Raw genomic sequence first — 18,720 nt, forward strand, 5'->3', positions numbered from 1 at the left:
AGATCTGCAGTTAGTAGGTACTATTTATTCTGTGTCTGAAAATGTGCATTTCAGTGAAATGGTGTGGTCATGTTGCCTACAGTTTCCCGCAGAGGTACAAACTGAACTGTGCAAGCTTATTTCTTCCTGCTTCTGTGGGAAGCATTTTCCCCTGTTGATTTTTGCAATATTTCAATGTGAGCTGAGACAAATCCAACATCTTCCCGATTTGGATGTAAATTTGCTGAATAAATGCAAAGAATGTCTATTATTGCTCTCAAGAGAGCTGTTAATATGCACAATTTTCTTCTGAAGGTTTTCTGTAAGACGACATTTTTTCTCCAGTGACTCTGAATAAATACTTTTTTTTTTCTTCCCAGATTAAAAAAAAAATACATTTGGTTTATAAAAATACTTAAAATTGCAAATAAAACACATTTTTATTGTGTTCAAAATAAAGAGGGAAATAACAACATCACTCCAGGTTTAAAGATCAGTCTTCTCTAAGTCTGCATATATAAAAACCACTAAAATCAGTAAGGCATGTACATACACTTCACTGATGTTGCTTCATTTTTAATGTCTAAAGTTTAGCTAAAAATGAGCCATGACTCTACTATTTTATTTTCTTTCCTGAGCATGCATATCCCAAGGCAATTTGGAGTGTGAGGGTTCTTTTTAGTAAATCCTCGCCAAAGCCCTGAAGAAAAAGAAATCACCCTTCTGCATCTGAACTTAAAGATCATATGCCCTAGATGTGCAGTAGTAGGCTTCTTACATTACCCTTCCAACTTCATTAATTAGTGATGTCTCTGAGCCTATTTATAGTAATTGCATCAACTGACGGAGCAATTGTAAACAGTATAACTGTGTGTTCTGGTGATCTTTTACTTACACAAATTATACAAGTAATTTAATAAAAGTAATTATATAAATGGTAAATACACATTGAATTACCTGATTTCCAGCACCTCCGCTGCAAACAAAAACCTCAAAGTGGAGTTAAAAGCATGTTAAGAAAATTTAGGGAATCCTAGTTAAACATCAAACCCACAATGTGTTGTGTTCATCCTTAGTATCTTCCTGTAGTGATCTGCTGTTTAGCTGGCATGACCTGGGCCGAGTATTGCCAACGCTAACTAGGCATAGCCAAATAGAAAAGGAACTTTAAAGGAAGTTTATCTGGGAGAAGAAGAGTAGTAAGCCCCTACACTGGGATTTTCCAGATGGATCAGAGGTAGCTGCAAAAACTCTTTCAGACTTTGGAAAATCCCAACAGCTATCTCTACCTATGTGTTATTCCTAATTTTTCTATGTTTGTCAAAGAATCTGAAAGGAATATTGCGAAATCAGTGTCTAACAATTTATGTGATCACACAAACATTTCTTTCTACCAGGAGTGTTATAAATGCTCACCTTTCTTTCCATCTGGTCCGAAGGCATCTTAGAGTGCCAGAAGCATTTTTATAAATGCATGTTAATATCTGCTTTTTGTTTACTTTCTGCATTTCTCTCAGATTGTGCAGCGAAAAACAATAAGCAACTTTCACTTTTTTTTAGTTTCACTTTTAGACTGTAGTTACTGTAAAGTTTCAAATGCAGTTGTGGTATTTTTATCATTGAAAATCATTTTTTTTCTGATATTTTGGCCAGAAATATTTTCAATAATTATTGTTAACACATTTGAAGCAAAATTTTAAAAGTGTGTTTCCCCTTAATGTAGACTTCCTAACACAGTTGCTCTTAAAATAAGATGAGGGTAGATTAAAAGCTCTGGGGAGAGAGGCAGGGGATTTACTCTGGTTTAGCACCAGTTTAATGCTGGTTGTGTCAAGCACCCAATCACTTAAAGGTGTCTGTGTAGCCAGGTTCCCTTACTCACAGATGAGGGGAGTTTATATCCAACAATGTTCATCAACATCTTTCTTCCAGTAAAATGTTTTGGTTGTGAGTGCATGCATGGCTCCCCTGGCGTCGTGGAGGGTTCCTACCTCAAAGGCAGCTGGAGGTGTTACCGCACCGATTTGTATGTCCTATGGGGACCCTGAGGGCAGCAAGCACCTCAGTGGGAATGGCTGGAGGCTGACGTTGTGCAGGCCTGATCAGGGCCAAAATGTGTGGTGAACTGACGGGCCTCAGGAGATGTGGCCATCTCCATGCCACCAGATCAGCAGCTGGAAACTGCTGTCTGTGCAGAGCCTTGGGCCACGATCTCTCTTGCAGTACTGGGCTCCCGTTCCCTGTCACACTTTGCAGCATGTCCTTGTCTTCAGAGAAAGGAGGAGCTCTGCTGACTCTCCAGCTCCAGCTGTGTGGATGGCATGGCCTAGATCTTTAACATTTACACATGGTTTCAGCACATGCATTTTTAGAGCCTGCAACACCACTGCGTGAGCCACAGGTTATACCAGAGCACCTACACTGCAAATCTGCCTTGCATTCTTATACAGAACTAGAATAAGAGAGCAACGATGTAGGCCGATCCCAGCCAACTGCCTTATTTCTTCATTCATTTTTAAAGTGAACATTGGCCTTAGCCCAGGTCAGGTAGCAGTAAGTATTCAGTGATAAGGTTAGACTGAATCAACTGAAATTTTGTATGAAAAGGACTCCCAACAGAATAGGAGCACTGTTCTCTTTCAGGTATAACATCTAGGTTCTCCTGATGGCTAAGTCTTGGGTGATCATATTGGTTTAAAAGGTAAGGGGAAAACAAGATGGACCTGGGCTGCTGCTGGAAGACAACTGTAGGTTCAAGCTACACAGTACCAGAGTGAAAGGAAGGGACACAACTTGGTGAAATTAGGATCTCGAGTGAGGGAGTGAAGGTAAACCTTCTACGCTTCAGCAGAGGTTTTTTTTTTGTGGTAAACCCTCTTTGTTTGTGTACGGCTTGGAAGGAGAGCAATGCCTGAGGCCTTCCAACTGCAAAAATAGAGTACTATAGGAACTGAACATATGTTGTACAGAAGCTGTTATTTCATTTGTTCTGAAACGGCACAGTATAGTAGGTGCAAAACGAGGCTCGGGGCAAGTGGCACCAGTTCCTTAGGCATCAGCAGAACCGTGCGCGGAGCGGGCTGCCCGAGCAGGGCGGGCCTGGTGGTGCTGCGAGGGCAGCCCGCTGTGTGGAAACGTACCACACAGAACGATTTCATTAGTTTTTTCTTGTCAAAACACAGCGCTAACAAGAAGAAGCACTTGTTGCACCTACAGCTCCATCTTTTTTTAACCTGTAGCGGGTCACTAACATTCAAAGCAATAGAAAATTAACAACGTGGTGGGGTGCTGACATTGAATGTTACCAGCGCACCCGGAGCAATACATCCTTTCCACCTACTCTTGCCGCACAGGAGACTATGTGTATTCTTGCCTTTATTTTACTGCTAGCAACGAGTATTGCAAAGGCAACTGCAGTGTTTATTTATTTATTTATTTAAAACAAGATGTGATAAAAATATTAGACAAATTTGGTTAATAATAGAGGGTAGGACAAATAAATGTAAACATAGGCAAATAAGTTTATTTTCTTAAGTGATTCATTTAAGCATTCTAATATGTCAAGAAATAGCAATATGCCTTTCAAAATGATAAAGTAAACCCTATTCACAAAAGAAGTGATTTGCTCTATGTACAGTTTACCTAGAAGGGTGTGGTTACTATAATGTATGCCCGGCTGGCAAGGAGAGCGGCTTTTGTTCTGTAGCTGCTTTTAAATGTGTCCTCTGAAGTGCACCTTTGCACTGCTTTAACAGAGGATCCAGCCTGCTGCTTTTCTCTCAATTTTGCTCTTGTAAATGTAAATTGACTCCTCTGATGTTTTTTTGAGGTGCTCTAGGCTTGCCCTGCTGTAACTGAAAGCCGAACTTAATCTGTAAACCATAGTAGTGCTGCTGAAGGTAAGCACGTGCAAATAAGTTTAGCCACTTGTGCAGTGCAGAACTCAGCAATGTCTCAGACGCCCACTGCTTAAGGTTTCCATGTCACACCACTGGGGTGGAAGGCATGATCCTCCCCTTACAGAAGCGGTCTTTCTATCATCTTGTCCTATTGACTGTGATACATTGTAAGGAAATACATTGCATTTACACTGGTTTAAATAACAGTGTGGACTGCCTCTTGTCTTGTCAGGCCCATTGGCTATAAAGTCCAGTAAAAACAAAATCATAAAATCAAAAAAAATTGTACTGGAGGATACGTAAAGGAGATGTGTCTCCTATGGTCCTAACTCACTGGTTGGTGTGTTTTCTTAGAGGTTTTCTTTAATAGTCTGACTCGTTACTAACCCCATGTTGTAGAACTGTCATGGACACTTACGAAACCCTGTTTTCCACTTAGTCCATTATCCTCTTATAAAAATCCAGTATTTTAGATGCTTATACCCTTCCCTCTCTCAACCTTTCTGTCAGCGTTGCACTAACTGGGTATCATGAAGTAGAATCAAACAACCCTCCCCCCCCCTTTTTTTTTTCTTTTAATTTTCCTTCACACTTGCCCTGTTGCTGTGGTAGCCTAATGTAGGCTGCATGGTAAAGCTTTTCCTTTCGCACTGTGTTTGTTTTACATCCTCAGGCCCAATGTCACTCCTTTCTGTATTAGTCAGTAGGAGGTGCCAAAAGATTGGCAAGAAAAGTAATCATTTCAGGTCAAGGCGAAATTAATTACCTCCATTTTATACCTCGCAACCCTTGTTACCCACTGCTGTTTAAGAGCTAGTCAAATTATGTTTGCAGTAACACTGTGTATCCAAATAGCACCGTGCTCCTTCCTGACTTCCTTGTGCCCGTAACTGCTTCCATTTCATTCAATTAAACTTCTCCTGCATCACACCATTAGTTTTGAAAGAAGTGCTGGATCCTAACTAGTAGTAAGGTGAAGTGGTTAAAGAGGTGATTGCTATTGTTCTGAAGCAATCACTGTGTTCTTACTGAGTACTTGTGGCCAACAAACTTTGTGTGTATTCTGTTTTGAAGCACATTCACAAAGTGCTTTTTAGCAATAACTTTTCAAACTGGGAGCACCATTGCATCTGCATTCATTCACATGCACTGTTTTTCCAGTGTTGCAAATGGTTTGGGGACCTGCAAAAATATTTCCTGATGTACCCTGTAAATGTTCATCGACAGCACTCGGAAACTTGTGGTTTGAGAGCTCAACCAGATAGGAAAAGGATAGTCAAAAGCATTGAACAGGCAGTATGCTCAGCTTCCTGAACAGAGAGCACCTAAACAGAAGCTGGGTGCTTGTTTTTCTTTAGGGATTTGAGCCTTAGTGCCGATTTTGAAGAGTTGCTCCAGTAAACCAGTGGCATAAGTGAAAGGAAAAGCAGGTCTACTGCAGGACTGACTTGCTGCAAGTGTTTGCTTTTTGTAGCTCCGTTGTGCAGGAACTACAAAGATAAATTGTGAAAATGAAAACAGCTTTAGAAGACAGGTGTCAAAATGGAATTTTCTGTGCTTTCCTTTACTTCTCCCTTCGGTGAAGGGTGGTGAGTTATATAGAAAACGATACTTGGAAGACTCTTTCATACACTTCTTATTAGATACCCTAGTCTCTTGCTGTGCACTCTTTCACACGTGTAAGAGAAGCCATTGAGTTTTGCAGTCACACTTCCAGTGCTTTCATTACGTTCATTACTAATGATTGCACTTTCTGGACACACTGGTGTTTGTATCTCTATTCTTTAATGTTTTATTACTTTTGTGTTGTGCTTCCCATATGTTTCCGGGGAGAATTCCCTTCTTTCTTTTACTAGTCTTGTTTCTGCTTGCTCTTTCTGTGTATGCCAATTAATAATGAAGGCTATGCGTGTGCTTCCCCTCCCTATGGCACAATGTGGTTTTCTCTAGCTCTCACTTTTTGTGAAAAGTAGGCCATCTACTGTTGCTTTCTAGTATGTATTATAGATCGCCCAGTACATGTCCACATTTTGCATACAGCTTCAAAAGTGTGCTGCACAAGTGGAAAGCATATTCTCCTGTGTATATGCAGCTATTATTTTCCAGAAGTATTGTGATGCAAAAGTCTCCATAGCAAACTGAATGACTTATTAATCTATTTATCTATTTATTTAGTGGTAACCAATACATTTGGATTATGTGTTCAACTGTCATAATCTTCCAGTTTTTTATTTTTGTCAAGTAGTGATTTTATTTTATTATTATTATTATTATTTTTAATCTAAGAGTTTTCCCTGAATAGATGTTTTCCAGAATCACACATTAAGCACTCTTCCCCTTTCTAACCCTCACCCCTCACTGAAGTTAAATGCCAGGAGATGACCAGCTAACTTAGACAGTATTAGTGACAGTTTTTGTCAGTTTTGCATGTTTTTGTTGTTTGGTTTTGTGTTCTTTTTTTTTTTTTTTAGTGTGGTTCTGAACAGAAAAGTGACTTTAAAAATTGAATCTTGCTAGTACACATATCTATTCTCCATATGTCTTCTGAGTCATATCTGGATAGTATATTGACGAAAACAAGCTCTAGTGTTGTCAGCACTGTCAAGCACAAAGAGCTGTGAAGAGGGAGCTGGACCATCATCTGCCTGTTGTACCACAAGGTCAGCAGTTGGGTTCTGATTTCTCGGTTATTTTTGGAGATGCTACAGAAACTGAGCATTGAGAGTGCTTAACTTCTCGGAGGTGAACTTGCTTTGGGTGCAATTGTTTGGACTTCAGTTTGATGGGGGTATGACTGCTAGATAAAGATCAGATATAGCCATATACAGCTTTTCTGGTCCATACATTTAGGTCAAAGGTGGATATTTTTTCCTCTTCTTCCTGTGAGAACTGGCTAAGGGAGTTGTCATGCAACATTATTATTGGAAAAAAATTTCCTTTACTTAGTCACCTATTAGTCTTAAGTCTGTAATAAAATATTTACTACTTTGTTCATTAAGAATAAAGCACGAGTGCACTAACTTCATTATGCTGAGTTCATTTTTTGTTCACTTTCAATCCTATATTATTTTTTAGTGTCTTGCCTGTCTGTATGCTTTCACATGGAACTCTCACTAAAATGGTTTATTCCAGTTTCAGGTACAATTCAGTTTTCAGTGATATTCCCCTTTTCAGTGAGAAGGACAGGATGACGGTAGTTCCTCTGCAGTGCGATTTTTTTTAACACACCTACTTTACATAAGCAAACATTACAATTCCATCTTCTTGAGAATCTGATTCTTTTTAAACCGGTCACTATGAGAAGGCAGCCTTGCACTGGGTGCAATTGCTGTGCAAAATAAAAGGAGGAAGAAAGGAGGCAAAACCTTTCGTGGCTCTGACAATGCTAAAATGAGGTGGATCCTTAGTGCTTAGTGGGTAGAAATACGGCAAGTAGAGGCAACTCACTTTTCTTAAACAAGACAATTAAGGCACCAGCTAAATTGCTGGGAGGTGCATATGAATAAGTAAAACATCCCTCCTTATTGATCTATAACTTGTCAGATGTTGCTTTAACTCAATGAAGAGGCCAATGTCTGCTTATACACCCACACTCTGCACAAATAAAACTGGATAGTAGGATGGCTCTTAGGACGAGGTACCAGAAACCAGCTGTGGCAACACACCAAGTAAGTGCCAGTATAGGCCCATGACAAATGACTTCTTGAAAGGCATGTTATAACTGTATGATTATACAGGAAGGGGCAGGAATTAACCTCAGATGTCCTAAATTTCAGTGTGGTAGGCTAACATACATACACGCACACAAAAACACACACATTCTCTCCTCTGGTACCAGCATCTTCCAGAGATCCAGAATGAAGCTGAAGGCATTTACCCTGCCTCAGAAGAAATGTGCTTCTGGAGGAATCTGGACAGAACCAAGAAACGTTTTGAATGCTTCTAATGTAAATGATGAAGTAGTAAACAATGACAATGTTTAAATGGTCAGTCCCTAGTTTTCAGGCTTGGTCAAATAAGTGTTCTGAGCTGATTTCACTGCTTAGAGCTGCTGTAAGGATGTTTTAAACATTGGCAGAAATCTCATACCAGTTCATACTTCACAGGTTCCTTTGACTGTGCAGCTGTGAGGGATAAAAACACTTAACTGAAGTAGATACATATTACACGTATTTTTACATTTTGCACTACTAGAGGTTCCTTCTGTTGGAAAATCATGTGATTTTTTTGACTTCAGATACCTTTGGGCCTTGCATTGTTGCTGTTTCTGTTTAAATGTGCAATTGCAGGCGCTCCTGATAATACCTCAGCATTTTCTGTGGAAACAGGCTGATGATTTTGCTGAGACAAATTTTCATGTGATTTTGCAGATACTGTTCACCTTTGCTCCTCATCTTAAGTTCCCATCTAAATCTAAATGGTTCCGAGACAACTGAACATTCTCATAATATAGTCTGTACAACCTCTGTCTTGTACAAATAGATAGATGAACATACAGATGAGAGTTTTTTCAAGTGTCCATCACTGAGAAGGCAAGTGTTTCCCTGTGAAGTCTGTTTTATTTAGCTAACATAACAGGAGCTGATCTGTACGTAACTGTGCCAAGGAAGGATCATCTTGTCTGCACATTTCTTGCAGTCTCTGCCTTTGCTTGAGGATATTGAAGGCTGGTGATAAAGCGGTGGAAATTATATCTTGCCAAAAAAGCTTTGAAACCTTGCCCTATAAACCATGGTCATTTTTTTTCTTTTTTTTTTTTTAATAATAGTTCCTCTGGAATTCCCCAGTAAGAAAGCATACTCTTAACCTTTCCAGTGACATTTTAGTTGTACTTGGCAATCACACGGTTCATAAGTATTTTGGCTAATATTCTAGCCCAACTGGCTATTTCTCTCTCTCTGGTGCAGAATGATTGACATCCACTGTTCTGGCCTTCCTCAGACAAAGCTGGCATTATCAGAAAATCACCCTTTCTGTACCGCCTTACTCATATGTCAGAATTCAGAGAGTCTCTGACATTTTTTTTACGTGTTCCAGTCTACTATGGAAATAGAGTGTTTATTTATTATTTTTTTTTCCCATCAGTTTCTAAAAGCCTCAGGGCCTTCCTGTCTTCTGTTCTCAGTTTCCTCTCCAGGTTTTAGGGATTACCCTTACCCTATAGAAGAATACAAATTTTGCTTGTAATTTGTGACTCACTACTGTTCAAAAAGGCATGGTATTTTGAGATTTTGTTCTCTACTTCATTGGGTTTTGGTCAGGCAAATGTAGTTTTGTTTGTTTTGACTTTCCCAAAGAACAATGGCCTGTAGATTTCCCTGACCTTGTGGTGGCCTTACTTTCTTCCACAGAATAAATGTATTTAGATTTTTGTTTCTGTAACTGGGTGACATGCTGGGATATCCATTATTATGAACACTTTTTGTAGGACAATGTCATGCCTGACTTTGGAGTATATTACTCCAATAGCTTACTGGTAGAAATGTTGTGTAAGGAACTAGTAATGGAAACTTTACATGATTTCATATCAAAGAGGAAATAAAGAGGACTGTTCTACTCTTATGTGGAAAGGAGCAACACCAAGAATACTTTTTGTTTTACAGGAAATATCTTTAAGGCATTTGGTTACAGAAACACCATTCTCTCATAGGGTGTTGGAAAAGACCCATCACTCTGTGTTCCTTTTCTATTCGATATAGATGAGCTGACTGCAGAGAATGACCTCAGGGTTGCTGTAGACAACAGTGAAACTCACAAGAGATTCATTTGTAGAATATGTGTCTTCATCTGGTCTCATTTCACAGGAGAGCAGCATGAAATGCACTAGCTACTTCCTTTTGCAGGAGGAAGATATTCTCCCCTTGCAGTTATCTCCTGCTCTCTCTGAATTAGTAATGGTGATGTAGGCCCTTGTTCAAGGAAACACTTTTGCACTTACTAACCTTAAGGAAACACTCAAACCTTCATGACCTCCTTTAATCACGCATTTCAGATTGGTACTCAGTACAGAAGTACAGATGGCTCAGGCCTTCCCAAATTAGCTTCTTGTGCCAAAAAGTGGGGAAATAATGCCAGTACCAAAGATTAACTTCAAAATTTAAAATATTGGGCAAATGGAGAAGTAGGAAAATAATTTTGAGAATTTGCAAGCAGTAAGGCCTACCCAAGTCCACTTGTGATACCATATCTTGGGGAAACATATCTATCTGCATGATGGCTTTGGGAGGGTGGTTACCTGAATGCACTGCATTCCTTCCAGGATTTTGCCAGTTTGACTTTGGTCTACCTGTATGCTGTGTTGCTTCATCCTGCAGGAGCTGTTACTGTGGTGCCAGGATCTCTGGGCTAGTTCTTCCAGACATTGTCAATAAATGAAATCTGGTGCTTTGCATTGCAGCTGCCAGAGCACTGCTACCTCTACAGCATTTTGTCCTTGCCTCACGTTTTGAAAGACACACATTCTTCCGACGCTCCCTTTGAACTTCTGTAGCAGTTGTATTTTCATGATGGCGCAGCTCAACTAATTGTTACCCTGTGGCCTTCCCATATGATGGATCCTAATGAACAGGATGTGCGTTGTCCCCTCTAAAATACCTGTTCAAGGCTGGTTCCCCCCTTACCTATCTAGGGCAATGCTGGTGAATTTTAGCTTGGATAGTAATGAAGATCCTTGTATACTAGCTCTGGCAACAGAAACTAATTGTAACTGTTTAAAGGTCATATGCTTACCATGGATTTGGAAGTCCACTTTCCAGGCTTCATCAGCTACTAACACAAGTAATAGAGCCTAAGAAAAATGTTCTGCATGCTCCTCCTTAGTGCCTTTTGTTTGGCACACAACTGAAAAATGACCTTTCCTCTGGCATTTCCTACGTTTTGCATTTCTAGCACATCTATGATAAAGATCAGACTTTAGGTACTACCTACTGCTTTGATTATATATGGTTGCTATGCTTTTCTGTGTCTTGTCATTTGTTGGAAATACTTTTTAAAGTCTGTATCAAATATTTTGCTAAATGCCTGACATTTCTTAGGGTCATATCAGTGGTGTTCTTTAGGATGCCAGTGGTGTATGACTAGAAAGCCATCCATCAAACCATTTCAGAAATAACAATTACCAGGTTGTCTCAACTTTAATTGTCCTTACAGAGTTACATCTTGGCAAATACTTCACAGCCTCCCTTTGGCTGCACTACCACTTTTTAGAGCTTTATTTGGACATAAAAATAAATTCAGTTCAGTACAATTCAGTTTCCTAAGGCTTTCAAGGCTTTCATCTTTTTTTTTCTTTTTTCTTTTTTTTTTTTTTTTTTTTTTTTCCCTCCTTGATTAGGAAAACTGTGATCAGTAAAGCAGTGCTCTCCATTTACTACCCTGTTGCAAACTAAGGGGTTTCTCCTTTACCTTTAACTGTCCTTGTGTTAAAACTTGGTAGCCACGTGAGAATTCCTTCCAGTCTTGCTATTCGGCAACTGTCAGCATTTTAGTGCTTTGAAGCATTAACACCAGACTTAGGTTTTTGTCTTTACAGAGATAAAGTTGTTTAGCTTGAAATCACACTGGAAAGCACATTAGTGAAAACAGTGCAAAACACAGTATGAAAGCTATTAATATTGTTCAGTGTGACTCATATTAATTTAGCTTAACTATCCATTTTGGATAAAATGCATATGAATTGCAAATGGTTTGAACTGATTTTACTACATCAACTTAACTGAAAATGTAATTTTAAGACTATATAACTTTTAATGTAGAGAACCCTTACTGGTGATACATAAATAATATTATTTACAATTAAAACTATATTTGCAATTTATCACTATTTACTTTTACATTCACTTCTTCATATTCTGAGCTAGTAAAAACTACAAGCCAAATTATTGGAGAAGGTGCAAGATACAGAGATAAGAAGTAGCTGACTTCAGTGTTTGTAGATCAGTTGCCTCATTTCTGTACTGAGGTTTGAGCATACAAACTGCCATTTAAAAAGCTCTCTTAAACTTTTGTGTGGCAGTTTCTGAGGTGGTGGGTGAGGATATGTAAAAAATCATGGAGAGGAGGTAAAGTTTTAAGTGGGGTAAGAAACAGGTTGTTAGAAGCGATAGAAAAATATGTGTACATATGAATATGTGTAAGTACATATATCGGTTTAGACAGACGAAATTGAGACTCAGATGTAAGCCTGAATTTAGTTCTCAGTTCTTTAACAGGCTGCTTTCATGATGTCATATGTCTGCTTCTGTTTATAGCAGAGTCAAAAGGATTTTTCTAGTAATCTAAATGAGAGAAGAACAAAGCCCAGAATATAAAGCACGAAGCTCCACCCTACATGGGATGACCTCAGTAGCAATAGCCAGCAGCAATTTACACAGGTACAACTTCCTCAGGTGCTCAAGTGTTCTCCTGGAGTTGCTGAGATCACTTGTGGGGCTAAGAGTTTAAGTGAAGAGGATTGCACGCTGCCATGGACCCACTGCATGATGCAAAGCACATCATCTAGCTTAAGCATGTCCAGCTTTTGGACTGTTACAAGTGGTAATAACTTTTCCATTCCTTAGAGGACGTTGCAAAAGTTAGTCCAGTAATGTTCATAAGAGTCACTAAAATGATCGTGATATAAATCAAATGGAAAGTTACTGAAGCAAAAAGCTCTCTGAGAGATATCTTTCTTTTAGAACAGTTTCTCCTGCTCCACTTCCTTCTTTCCACACAGGTCAGCAGGGGCAGACACAGCTGTATTGACTCTACACATTTTATTAAATAGTAGCTAGGCAATTTTCTAAAAGGGGAGCAATACTTATGCCTTTTTTTTAAAGCCTTCTACATCTTTGGCCTGAGAAAGTTCAGCTTGGGTTTTTATATCAGATATTTAGGTCTGTTTCTTCCTGGAAGACAATGCAACACGGAGGATAATGGTATCAGTGTCACCCATACAAGTGAGACCCGATTAAATAAGGTGGGACTTTTTTTTTTAATCTGAATTATTCCAAAATTTATTTTCCATAACACTTAATCACCACAAATGCCTAGACTATTTGTGAGAAAAACTTCCTTGTTCATTTTTAATATTCTTATGCTTCTTCTGAGGCTTGAGAGAGCTCAAAACGCAAGGAGAATTGCTAACAAGGGAAGGTCTGATCTATAAAAGCAGGAAGAAAACAAAGCAAGCAAAAATTTGCATGAAGTATATGTTCCTTTAAAACAGCAGGGAGAAACATACCGTGCCATATTTTCTTATTCTTACAGAACATGTTGTACAGCAATACTCAGAGCCTTCGTTACAAATGATAATAGCAACAATATTAACATGGGTCCTTATCTGAGACCTACTGAAGTCAGTTAAGGACTTCCATTGATTGCGGTGGATACTAGATCAGGCCCTTTCAGAACACATTCTGGTCAACTCTTGTCCAACCGTTATTTCATATGAGAGAAATGGGTTTTATCTCCTTCGTGCACTCTGGGCTTCTATCAGCAGAGTGACATCCAAGCGAGCGATCCATGCCCAGGAGAAGCCCAGGCTGTTGCGCTAGTGAAGTGAGGAGGGAGTGGCAGCTTTTAGGGAGCATCAACATGACACGCGAGGGAGAAAGGGAGGGGAGACAGAAAGAGTGAGGGAAAATAAATCACAGAGGGAGACTGGAAGGTGAGGAGGTAGAGAGGTATGAAAGCAGTTCTTCAGTTTTTCTAAAACAAAAATAGTCCAGTCATGTTAAGACCTGAGCAGGTGGGAAAGTACAGCTTCACAGCTTTAAAATTTTATATTGTTATTCAGCTGTAACACAAAGGAGAGTTTGAAAAAAGTGAAAAATGTTCCAGCAAGTTTCAGAACAGGAAGGAGGCCATGCCAAATTACTGCTGATGTTCAGCCTTTACAGGTGTGCTGTCTTCCTCACCTTGATGGGAAATCCCCACGTTTAATCTCATAAAAAGTGGCAGAGTGATTGCAAGCAACTTCCTACCTGGTGTCCTTTTCTCCTGCATCCCAAGCTGCAGCGAGGACACAGGAGTGAAGACCCTGCAGGTTGCAGCAGACAGATTAAGTCCTCTTGCCTCACTCAGCAACAGTGGCAGCACGTGCAAGGGGCACTGAGTGGGGCAGGGGTCAGCGTAAGCTGCTCTCTGTGGCTTGGTCTTGCCCTGAATACTTTTTCCCATTTCTCTCTTTAGCAGGGAAGTGTTGACTGTAAGAGGAATGGGCAATTGCATGGTATTATATTGGAGTGAATATGCTTCACAGGGAAAAAATACTTTAAACTCTATCCTTGCTTGTCCTTTCTCCATTATACAAGAGGAACTACATATTAGTATCTCCAATTGCGTATTTTGTTGCCCCAAAACCACAAAGAACAAAAAAAAAAATATTGGAAAGGACAAACTAGAGTGAAATACATCGCTTCCTAAGGATCATAAGATCCTAATTATTGGATTCCTTCAAAATATTAGCACATTTTTATCAGACAATACCATTCTGCTGTCAAAATACACATATTTTACAAAGTATTTTATTTATTTAATAGTTTGAACCTTACTGGCAGTATCAGCTTCTGTATGTTATTTCAGTTTTCTTGTGCTATTTCATTTTTACTTCACTCATTATATATATATATTAAATTTGCATTAGCACTAATATGCCGTCTGTATTGTGTTTAACAATAAAAGAAAGAATAATAACACGTATTGCCAAACAGACATCACATAGCAGAAACACTCTAATATTTAGAGTTTCAGTATAGTTGTTTTGGTGTTTATACAGAAACCTTTTGGAATTTGCTTTCTACAACAAACCTCAATATTTTGACTATTAGCCCCAGATCTGTAAATGCGATTTCTTTTTATCTGGCAATAAGATGCTAATCAGCACCATTTTCTTCTCAATTTTCATGGGGTGCATATGAGATCAGACATACTTCTTGTCTCATTTTCATTCCTCTTACCCACTCATTTCCATCCTAACACTACAGCTGTAAAACCAAGACCAGCCTCTTCCCTGTGCTCAGCAGTCTGGGATGAGAGTAGAAACATTTTTCTCCTTCTGTAGAAGCTTAGATGCCAGGATTCTGATAAAAAACCTAGATAGTTGAAGCAAACCAAGGCCACATCTTATTGATATAATTTGGGTGAGATGGTATCTTATTTATTTATTTTTATGACATATTAGTATGAGGGAAAGAATGGGAGATGAATAACTCAATGAGCTCTTGTAGTAATTATACAAACATACCACAAGAAAATGTACGCTTCACAATAGTTGGTAGCAATGCACATATACATACTACTCCTGTATATGCAATGAAAACATACAACATTTTCTCTAGCACTGTCACTGGAAAATGTGAGTTGTTGAAGAGCTTTTTCTAAATACAGAGAAATTTTTTAATTTATTTTTTATTATTGTTTTTCACTGTTTTTGCACAGAGTAAATAGAGTATTACAAATGAAGTGTTTGACTAAGATGAACTAAACAACAAGTTAGAACAGGCCTTGAGAAAAAAAAATCTATTAATTATTTTTGAATAATTTATATCTCTTGAGATTTTTACTGTGATGAAAGATGTAATTATTTTTTCACCAAGGGTCTGATTCAAGGCTTGTGAAAGGTTATAGGTGATATCACAGTTTCATTAAAACTAATTGTCAAGACTCCTCCACCAGGAACAGATTTTGAACATGCAACTTGTTTGAGTTTTGAAAATTCAAGCCTTATATTTTGAGATTGAAATTCCTGTTCATAAAAGTACAGCTTGTAAAAAAAAAAAAGGAATGGAAAGTTGGGTGGAAATCTTGTAGTGCTTTTTCAATTAAATCAAACTGTTTTCAAATTAAATTTTCCTCCTGTTTAGAGATGAAACAAAATGTTGGCATCTCAGAGCCTCATGGGAGTGACAGCACGAAGATGCAAATTTATGTCCCACTTTCTTTAGTCATATGTCTGGCTTGCCAACAAGTTGTCTTGCTGAACCCAATTGAAATTTTACTATTAAGTGAAATAGGGGGATAGCTAGGAACTTTATTTTCTTTTACTTTTGATTAAACACAAACCTTTCTTAGCAGTTCTTTTTACCTCACCATTTCCCTTCCCTGTGCATCTCCACGGACATCTTGTGTTTCATACAGCCACGGCCTTTTCATACTCGATAAACCATGTGCCACATGGAGATCAAATTTTCTCACTGCGGGCAAAGGCTGCCTTATTGTGATGTCTTCTGGGCTGCCATCTCTCTGTGATCAAAAAACATCCCTGTTATGTGTATGTAAGCTGATTCTGACCAGCCAGGAGGAAGGACAAAAGAGGAAGGATGCTAGTGTGGTTATGGTGTTAGCCAGAGCCTCTGGGGATGAAGGTGTATTTCCTGCTTCTGCCACAAATGGCTGTGGTGGCCTCGGATAAATTATTTAATATGCTGTATAAGCCCCTAAAATGGTAATTAGGCAACAGAAAACACTTTAAAAAACATGGCCCTGAAACCCTTGCTTTAGCTTATTGTGGTCTGGAATTCATCAGGCCCCTAAATTTTTGTTCCTATCTGCTTGTGTAAAAAAATAGTGCAGTGTGGACATGACCGAACAGCTCAGTGCCTGGCTCATGCCTGAGCCTGCCTGGCCAAAAAAGCCTTGGCACTTCTCCACCCATCTCCCCCTGGGGACGCGGTCTGCTTGGCAGGCTCACGTGCCGCCAGCCCACCAGGATGAGTCCCTGATGAGGAGAGCCTGTTGCAGCTCTGAGGGGCTTCAGGTGGCACCCCCCAGAGCTGAGGTGCTGCTCCAACCTTTGGGAAGATGAAGTGTGAGGCCCTTTCCTGGGTGTCTCCCCCCATCACCCAGCCCCATGTCCTCTGCTCCTGTTTGTGCCGCAGAGTGTCCCAGGAGCGCACAAGCAGGGTTTTTCCTTCCAGGTGGAAGTAACCTGGGTGCGTGCAGCAGGAGCACACCTAATGCACTGCTGTGCTGAGGAGCTTTCTGTGCGTAGTGCCAGCCTACAACTGCTCTTGATCAAATCCTGAAACACTCACCGGATGGACATGGGGTCCCCACCTCCAACCATTCCATGCAGCTAATTCACTCCCATTGAGCTGCTCTGCTTGCTGATGTCGACATAGGGTTAGGTGCTTAGATGTTCAGCTATGTCCCTTTTTTGTACCCAGCCTTAGAGTGCTCCGTATCTCAGCTCTCCATCTAGAAAGGAGGATGACTGTACATTTTTATCTTTCCGGTGTGTAATTACTGGATTTCACCAGTGTTTGCTTGAGAAAAGATTTCATGAAAATAAAAAATATTTTTTTCTCCTACAAAGATAAATGTTAGGTCAATTCTGTGCTTATTTGAATACAAAGAGTAACCAAGACCTTGGAGTTCTTTTCCTCTACTTAGACCTTTGCAAAGAGTCAGAAAACCTGTTGTTTTTTCCCTGATTTCATTTACTAAAGGGCAGGCAACTGTCCTGTGTTTTTTTTTTTTTTTTTTTTTTTCAAGACAATGGCTAAGGAAGGATGGGAACTCCACAATCTGTTTTCAGTGTTTTGTGGACTTTTACATTTCCCCAGTGTTTCTTAAGTGAACTATTCTCCACACCTCCTTTTTCACAGGTGTAATTAACTGATGTACATTTGACCTCCTTGCTAATCTCTCTTTGCACTTTGCCACTATCAGGTGGTTAGTCTAACTTCTCCAAAACTGTCTTTCTGTCTGTATCATTAAAATCTTTTATTTTCATATCCTGAATCTCCTAGTAATAACATAAAAAAGAAAAAAAAAAAAAAGAAACAGCCTTTCTTATATTAAAAAAGGGATACATTTCAACCCATGCTAATTAATCTTTGATAAAATCTTGAGGAAGACAAGTCAATTGCAGTGTTTAAGCCCTTTTAGCCAGTGAGGAAGAGCTAGGGATTTTAACAGAGCTGTAAATACAAAAACAGTTGAAGATGTTTTGAGTATTTAAATCTTATGAAGTAAGTCTTTGACAGAGATTAAAGCTGAGGTAGAAGTCTGGCATCAGAACACTTGAATGTCTGGTATCCAAGTGACTCTGGTTTGCCACATATTTTTAAGCTCCAGAAAGTCCAAGAAAATTCAGAAGAAAGAGATAGGTACACTTCCTAGATACCAGTCAAAATGATCACAGTAGGTTCCTTGGGCACTTGTTTACTGCCAGAGAAAGCTTAAAGATTGTACTTTCCTTGGTTTCAGGATTGTAGCATAGATCATGAATGAACTGGATTAAAAACAGAATTCACTTTTTTGTGTGTATCTATTCCTTTTAAGAGAAGACAAGGTCTGTATATTAAGTAATTAGGCAGGTGCATAGAAAAGCAATATATAGTTTCAATATGAAAATGACCATCTCTCTGCAGCAGCACCCTGAAATATATGCTTTATATAACATGATCCGGAATATGTTGTGATTGTCACTCCCAGAGTCTTCAGAGTCATACCAGCCTACTGTGCCCTAACAGTAAATTTTGGATCAGGCCCTTGGTTTCCTTTTCTGAACTAAGAACTGTCTCACTTAAAATCCTTGAACAAGGCACTTGGGGGAATCTTTTCTAAAAAGTCCCCCACATTTTGGGTTCTTCTTTTTTTAGACAGCCCAATTTAGACACCTGCTGGTAAGTGCTTAAAGCCAGACAACCGTAAACAGAGGCATGCAAAGTCAGTGAATACTTTTGAGCCCTTTCAGCCTTATCTCTATATGGCTGATTAATTTCTGCTATGATTTGGGAGGCCCAGATGAGTTACATCAGGGCTGAATTGTAAAATACAAGTTAATAATTAGAAAAAATATATTGATTTTTTTTTTTCCAAATTGATCAAGATTTTTAAACTGTAAGAACTACAGGTA

This window comes from Anas acuta, chromosome 3 (genome assembly GCF_963932015.1).
Source record: "Anas acuta chromosome 3, bAnaAcu1.1, whole genome shotgun sequence".
Classification (NCBI taxonomy): domain Eukaryota; kingdom Metazoa; phylum Chordata; class Aves; order Anseriformes; family Anatidae; genus Anas; species Anas acuta.